Here is an 8,199-nt window from a genome sequence, read left to right as displayed (position 1 = left end):
TATTTTTTAACATTTGTATTTTTTTAACATATTTTTTCTCTAATGCCCTCCCCCCCACAATTCTCTAGAAGTCTCATACATACAATAAATATCATACAAAGTGTTTACAAGATAAGATAAAATTTAATTCCTACAAATCTCATTTATTTTGACCCAAATTTGCATATTAGGATCCGTTTTTGTTGGTTTTTCTCTTTCAAGTACGAATAATACATTAAGGGCTTCAAGGAAAAAGAGCATCTCTTAGCTCCATCTTTGATAAAATTTTATATTAAAGGATTTTAGTTTCAACAAATCAGGTTTCACATGTTCGGGTTTGAAATTCATGTTTCAAAGTTTAAAAATAGAAACAGAATATAGGTAAAATTGATTTTAAGATTGTTGTTAGTACTGGTTCTGGTTATGTGTTGTTGAACCAATAAATTATAACGATTAGTATAATATAAAAAACACGAAGAAATCGAAAGAAATTAGCGGTGACTGAGGCACGGAGAAGTCGTTGTCCTTAAAACTAAATTTGCCCCCTTAGGAATGAATCCTCAGTGCAGTCGATTTCGGACGTCTAGTTTCCAAGATTCAACATTCACTATTTGTTAATTGTGCACCTGAAAATAGTAGATCAGAAAGCTCTGTGTCTATCAAACATTAGGGCATGATCTATTTTTATAGGCAGTTAGCAAAAGTGAGCCTTTCACGCGCACTCACGCGAGGCTTAAATTTCAGGATTTGCACCCCCCTAAGTGCACATCACATGTGCACACACGCACTAAGGTTTTTCAATGGACTGTCCTTAAACACAATAGGCTGTAGTCCCACAGTGCCTTGGGCCCCCATGTGCAAGCAAGACACACTTTCTTTTTTTACTTACATTCAATTATTGAAAGAGAAGGATCCTATATTAGACGAATACTACTCTTGTATTTACTTGATGTGAGACTAAACTTTGAAAAAATTGTCTTTACAATTATCATAAACAAGAAAGTTAAGAGAATCTTTGACTTTACACTTATACAAAAAAAGGGAAGAACATTTTGACTTATGTTCCAACAATTAAGGAAATCTCTATTATTTACAAGTAACACTCAAGAGGTCTTGAGTTCAAACCTTATCCTCAAAATATATGAATAAAATTATGAATTTTACAATACCATACTTAGAGCTTCCTATGCTAGGATACACAAGCTTGGGGATAGAGAGCCTCCTTGCCTAAGACCTTGAGAGCTATCGAAGAAATGATAGGATTGGACATTGACCATAATAGAATATGAAACGCTTTGGAGACAACTTCTGATCAACGTCAGGAAATCCTCTAAGAAACACATATTTTTCATACCTATCTTTAGAGCAATGTTGTTACCTTTAACTTTTAGCTTCAGATCATCTATGATTTTAGGAGTCAAAACAATATTATCTTAGATGTTTCCCTCCTTAACAAAAATACTTTTTTTTTTTTTTCGGGACATTAAAAATGGAAGAAACCTACTTAATCAAGCAACCAAGATTTTAAACATAGTTTTATAAAATAATTGCACTAGCTTATAGGTCTAAAATCTGAAAATGAAATCAAAACCTTGACCTTGGGAATAGAGGTAATGGCCATCACATTCATTGACTTTGATATCTCGCCTTCCTCGAAGAAATTGAAAAATATCGCTTACAAGTCCTTGTTAAAATCTCCTAGCATTTTAAATAAAATAGCTCCGAAAAACTGTCTAGACTTGCGACACTATTGACAGCTTGAAAAACCTCCTCCATCAAAAGCAAGCACAAAGATGCAAGTTTTGACTTGGGTCACACCTTCTAAAAGATCACAGAATGAAATACTCCGATTAGATTTGAGAAGAACCTCAAATTCTTGAGTTGCCACTTTACCAGTCTCCTCTAGGTCTTCGGTAATGGTGCCATTAACTGCCTTGATTCTCCTTATCGTGTTTTTTGTAGCTCTAACCTTTGTCGATAAGTGGAAAAACTTAGTGTTTTTCTTTTTGTCCTCATTTTGATTTCTGTCTTCATAAAGACTATTCATTACTAGCCCAAAATGATTAGCGTTTTTAGATATTTTCATTCCTCCCTTGAGTAGTAAGAAGGTTTTCACAAGCTTGGACCTTTTTTTTCTATCGATTTAAGCTTTAGATGTATGTCACCTACCACTTATTTATTCCAAACTTTGATAATTTCTTTCAAGTCTCTTCAATTTTGAGAAAAATCAATAAATAAGGAATTCCTTAGCTCTAGGTCTTGGGCAACATATATATGTTTCAAGAATGAAACATGAAGTAGACATTAACCAGAAGACAACCATGGGAGATGAGAAACCAATGGAGTTCCCAAGGAAGAGGTCTAAGGAATAGAAACCACTACTCTGTCCAACATTTCCCACGTGAGCCTATTACTAGAAAAACTAGCATCCACCCAACTTATATCAGAAATGAAGTTACCTAACTGCTCCATTGATTCAAAATTTGGAAAATTTCCACCTTTCTTCTCACTGGATGCAGGTTGCATCTCTAATGGCCCCTTCACTTTACCTAAGGTTTCCATAATTGATTTTGTAGGCTTTGGCCCATCTCTGATGACCATCGGTTTAGCATTACACTACTGGTTGCTTTTTGGCACATGATATCTTAGTTTATTTCTCATTGCCATGAGGTTTTGTCCGTTTCCCCATTCTTGACTTATTTTGGATCAAGTTCAACGTGTTTTTCCTATTCTTCCTTTAATTTACAGCTTTTCTCTTGGTAGCCCAATTTGAAATAATTAGTACAATAATTGCGAAGGGATTCATAAGAGATCTGCAGCCAATAACCATGTTGGCCATAGGCAATCCTAACCCTCTTCAGGTTATCTTTGAGCAAGTCTTAAGAGTACACATACTCTTGACATAAACGAGCTTAAAAATTAATGCTTAGAATTGGCCCATTTACAATTGACATCGAAGAGAAAATCTTGAAAGGGGTTACGTTTTCATAATTCCTTTGGTTTCAACATTGAAGAAGAGGATACATAAATCGATCAATCAGGTAACTATGAAATTGAAATCGACATATTTCACCTTGACAGGAATTAGGGTTTCATCGTTGTCGTTTCAACAGTGAAAATAGTAAAGAAGATGAGAGTATTTTTGAGTTAGATTGATCGATTGAACCCTTAAGTGACTAAGGGTATTTCTATCATTACAATAATTGAGGGTGTTTTAGACATTTAACCCATTCCCTTTCCCGACAACTTTTATATAAGAACTTGAGTGGGTCAACGAAAGTCAAAGGGATACCTTAATTTCACCTATGTGGCAAAGGGAAATATAAATTTATAAAAAAATAAAAATAAATACTAAATGAACTAACAAGTAATGAATAATTAGGGTGAGTCCCAATTTTTTATCTTTCGAAGGTATAGAAATTATGTCCTGTATATGAAATGGGACAGGCTACCTACCTAACATGTTTACCTAAAACGAAGTTGAAAAGAAAAAAAGGGATTTAGATGCTTACTTAGCCCTTTTTTTTTTGTTTTTTGAAATCTACTTGTGATTTGCTTATTGATTTTTCAGAAGAATCCAATAAATTTTCTATTAAATAGGGTAGGAGACGTCGATATTCAGATTAGCCTTAGAAAGCTATGTAGCTTTTTGGTGAAGCTACCTGTCCCTGTCCGAACCAATTTTAAGACATGGGAAACAGCAAAATTACAAATGAGCTCTTAGCCCACCCATGTTGGACATTTCTCTTCTATTACCACACCAATTTTTACTAATGCCACCCCAAGATGTGTGCCAACTCTTAGGCGATTTGCATATAAAATAAATGGCATTACCAAAAGTTGGTGTGGCAATAGAAGCTCTCTATTTTCCAATGTAGAGTTTAAGTAGTAACCGTAATCCTATCTTGATATATATTTGTAAAATACTATGAATGTAAATGGTTAGATCACACAAATAAAGTTCTAAATTTTTTTCACAAAAATAGCTTGAGAGGTGAAATTATAGAAGGATGCCACTATTTAAATGGCTATATCGATATGAACTACACAAAAGCAAACAAATGCGCAAATCAAAAGTTGTATCCCTATTTAAATCCCAGTTTGGCACGACATCTGTGTACCAATAAAATAAAGAGAATTAATACTGTCACACCACCTTTTGCTAATGACTCACCAACTCTTTGCAATTCTTTAGTGATTTACATAAGAATTGGTGTGGCATCACTACATTAAATGTGCTCAAAACGATAGCTATGGGCCGTCATTTTTGTCCGTTGAGGAAAAAAAAATGACTATCCATAACAATTGGTGTGGCATCACACATACTCTTGACATAAACGAGCTTGAAAATTAATGCTTAGAATTGGCCCATTTACAATTGACATCGAAGAGAAAATCTTGAAAGGGGTTACGTTTTCATAATTCCTTTGGTTTCAACATTGAAGAAGAGGATACATAAATCGATCGATCAGGTAACTATCGAATTGAAATCGACATATTTCACCTTAAAAGGAGTTAGGGTTTCATTGTTGTCATTTCAATAGTGAAAATAGTAAAGAAGATGAGAGTATTTTTGAGTTAGATTGATCGATCGAACCCTTAAGTGACTAAGGGTATTTCTATCATTACAATAATTGAGGGTGTTTTAGACATTTAACCCATTCCCTTTCCAGACAAAACTTTTATATAACAACTTGAATGGGTCAACGAAAGTCAAAGGGATACTCTAATTTCACCTATGTGGCAAGGGAAATATAAATTTATAAAAAATTAAAAATAAATACTAAATAAACTAACAAGTAATGAATAATTAGGGCGAGTCCCAATTTTTTATCTTTCGAAAGTATAGAGATTATGTCCCGCATATGAAATGGGACAGGCTACCTACCTAACATGTTTACCTAAACGAAGTTGAAAAGAAAAAAAGGGATTTAGATGCTTACTTAGCCTTTTTTTTTATTATTTAAATCTACTTGTCATTTGCTTATTGATTTTTCAGAAGGATCCAATAAATTTTCTATTTAATAGGGTAGGAGACGTCAATATTCAGATTAGCCTTAGAAAGCTATATAGCTTTTTCGCGAAGCTACCTGTCCCTATCCCTATCCTTGTCTGAACCAATTTGAAGACATGGGAAACAGCGAAATTACAAATGAGCTTTTAGCCCATCTGTTGGACATTTCTCTTCTATTACTGCACCAACTCTTACTAACGCCACCCCAAGATGTGTGCCAACTCTTTAGCGATTTGCATATAAAATAGGTGGCATTGCCAAGAGTTGGTGTAGCAGTAGAAGCTCTCTATTTTGTAATGTAGAGTTTAAGTAGCAACCGTAATCCTATCTTGATATATATTTGTAAAATATTATGAATGTAAATTGTTAGATCACACAAATAAAGTTCTAAATTTTTTTCACAAAAATAGCTTGAGAGGTGAAATTATAGAAGGATGGCACTATTTAAATGGCTTTATTGTTATGAACTACACAAAAAGCAAACAGATGTGCAAATCGAAAGTTGTATCCCTATTTAAATCCCAGTTTGGCACGACATTTGTATACCAATAAAATAAAGAGAATTAATATTGTCACACCACCTTTTGCTAATGACTCACCAACTCTTTGCAATTCTTTAGTGATTTACATAAGAATTGGTGTGGCATCACTACGTTAAATGTGCTCAAAACGATAGCTATGGGCCGTCATTTTTGTCCGTTGAGAAAAAAAAAATGACTATCCATAACAATTGTTTACACTATAAAAAATTGTGGCATAAAATTTTATTTTAACAACTGCTTAGGACCATGATTTTTCAAATTTTCAATTTAAAAAAAGTGGTCTTTTAGATTGTCAGATATGATTCCTGTACACACAAAACACTAATATTTAGGGCTTAAACAAAGAGAGTTGCTATTGAGACACTGACTTTTGCTAATGCCACCCTAAGTGTGTACTAATTCTTAGTTTTGTCCTAGGTGTAATTATCATTAGTTTTCAAATCATTCACTAAGTCTATTCCATCATTAGACCTTTCTCCAATCAACTCTGGAACCGTTCCACTTTCTTTCTTCAATTTCGCAACAAGTACCCACATATTTGCTAAATCATTTTCTAAAGCTACTTCTCTTTTCTTGATCTCGTCAACTTTTTTCTTGTATTCTTTTTTGACGAGTTCCTTTTTAGCTAAAGCTGCTTCGAGAACAACCTCTTTATGTTTCCTTACTTATAACTCAATCTTTAAATCATGGAGATCAAGATTTCAATGCTCAGTATTGTTGTAGACTGTTCCATGAATTTCATTACCTCTTCCTATAGATCGACTTTTTCTTCCAAGCTTTGTATTATCAATCTTGCAGCTCATACCATTATTACCTGTTTCCATGCCAATACGTCTAGAGTATGCCATATCTTGAGTAGCTACCAGTTCATTTTCTTTTCTTGCATTTTGTATCAAAAGCTTAATGGCCTTATTTGCCAAAATTTTCAGCTCAACAACAGTAGTAGATGCTAATTCCCTTGCATAAGAAGCTTCTTTAGCCAACTTTTGATTTTGCACACACAATCCATTGTTATCCTCCATTATTTGAACATGTTCTTGCTTTAGTTTCTCGTTCTCAATATCCTATTGTAAACCACAAATACATACAAATTAGTTGCAAAAACTAAGAAACAACTTATAAAGGTCCCAAGTGTAGACACCCAATTTTTGCATCCGCTTGATTAATCAACTCGTCAACCCGATTGCAATGATTCCCAATGATGGATGTGTATTCCATTGCTTTATTTTATTACCAGATGTGTTTCAGAAATCCGGATGAGGTATCTCGAATTGACGAAACCTTAAAAACCACGCTACGCTAGGAAAATACAATCCCAGAAATATAGAAATCATCATCTTTCAGACAAAAAGAAGCTTTACGATAAAAATCACTAAAAAATTACCAAATTACCAAAATACCCCTAACATCAAAACAACCCTAAAGCCTACATTGCGCTTAGGAAAACTCTCTTGAACACATAAAATAACAAATCGAAACCAAATAAATCATTTCACCAATTTTAAAAGAATTCGACAAAATTACAAAAATGCCCCTCATAAAGTTCACAACCATTTCACACAAAAAACTTTAGAAATGATACAAAATAATATTTCCATTGAATTCCTTACGAAAAATCGATTCTAAAACATCCTAGAATATTAAAAACCGACTTAAAACGTGAAAAGTCCTCTCCAGGGGTAAAACGATAATTTTACAATTTTCATAATTAAAAAATTCGAAATTAATAAATAAAATATTAAATAATTAAAGTGAAACATTAATGAAATTAATTTAAAAATTTGAACCTAAAAAATCGATTAATCGGACTCTCAGGCAAAATTGTTGAGGGTTCGTGGGATATTTCTTTAAGGACCCCTCCATTTGGGGGTTCAAAGAATTAAAGAAATAATGGAGGAGGGGGTCTCCAAAAATTAAAAGTAAATCAAGCAAGACTGAAGTCAAGGTATTAAAGTCAATCAAGTGAGACTGAAGTCAAAATTAAAGTCAATTAAGCAAGACTGAAGTCAAGATATTAAAAGTCAATCAATTAAGACTAAAGTCAAAACATTAAAAGTCAATCAAATAAGACCAAAAGTCATAATAGAATTCTAATTAAATAATAACTCTATCTAATAGAGTTCTAACTTAAAAACAATTCTACCTAAAACAATTCTATTTAAAACACAATTCTACCTAAAACAATTTTAACTAAAACACAACTCTAATTAAAAGAACTCTAATTATAAACCCTAGGAGAAGTAGGTCTAGAAGCTCCCCTAGCCTCCCATAAACCCTAGTTTTGGAGCCCCAACTCCTTACCTAACATCCCTCCTTCAATTTTAGCCTAGAAAACACCTAAAAACCCTCCAAAAATACCTCTAAATCCGTAACAAACTTGAAGAGTTCAGATCCAAAAGCAAGGAGATACCTCGATCTTGGAGATCCGAAATCAAATCCGGAGACAGAACAAAGCAAGGTGTACGGTATAAGGAGCTATTTTTGTCAGATCTGAGGGAACAAAATCCTTGCTATCGGAAAGGTATGAAATTTTTTATTTTTATTTTTATCTAGGTTTTTAGCAATGTGATATATTTGGGAAGTTAGTAGAGACCGACTTTGGCCGGGCAGGTTGGTGCCTAACACCTTCCAACCCCGTAACGTGATCCCTGGACTCTTTTTCTC

General features: G+C 33.6%; 1 pseudogene; it reads right to left on the bottom strand.

Annotated features, from left to right (window-relative positions):
• Positions 1–5,948: 5,948 nt before the first annotated feature.
• LOC147394194 (kinesin-like protein KIN-7D, mitochondrial pseudogene) lies at positions 5,949–6,557 on the bottom strand (annotated as a pseudogene).
• Positions 6,558–8,199: the final 1,642 nt, after the last annotated feature.

Source organism: Akebia trifoliata, chromosome 9, assembly GCF_017979445.1.
Source record: "Akebia trifoliata isolate Shusen 1 chromosome 9, ASM1797944v1, whole genome shotgun sequence".
Classification (NCBI taxonomy): domain Eukaryota; kingdom Viridiplantae; phylum Streptophyta; class Magnoliopsida; order Ranunculales; family Lardizabalaceae; genus Akebia; species Akebia trifoliata.
The sequence above is the reverse complement of the archived record's forward strand: the minus strand, read 5'-3'. Positions and strand labels throughout refer to the sequence as shown.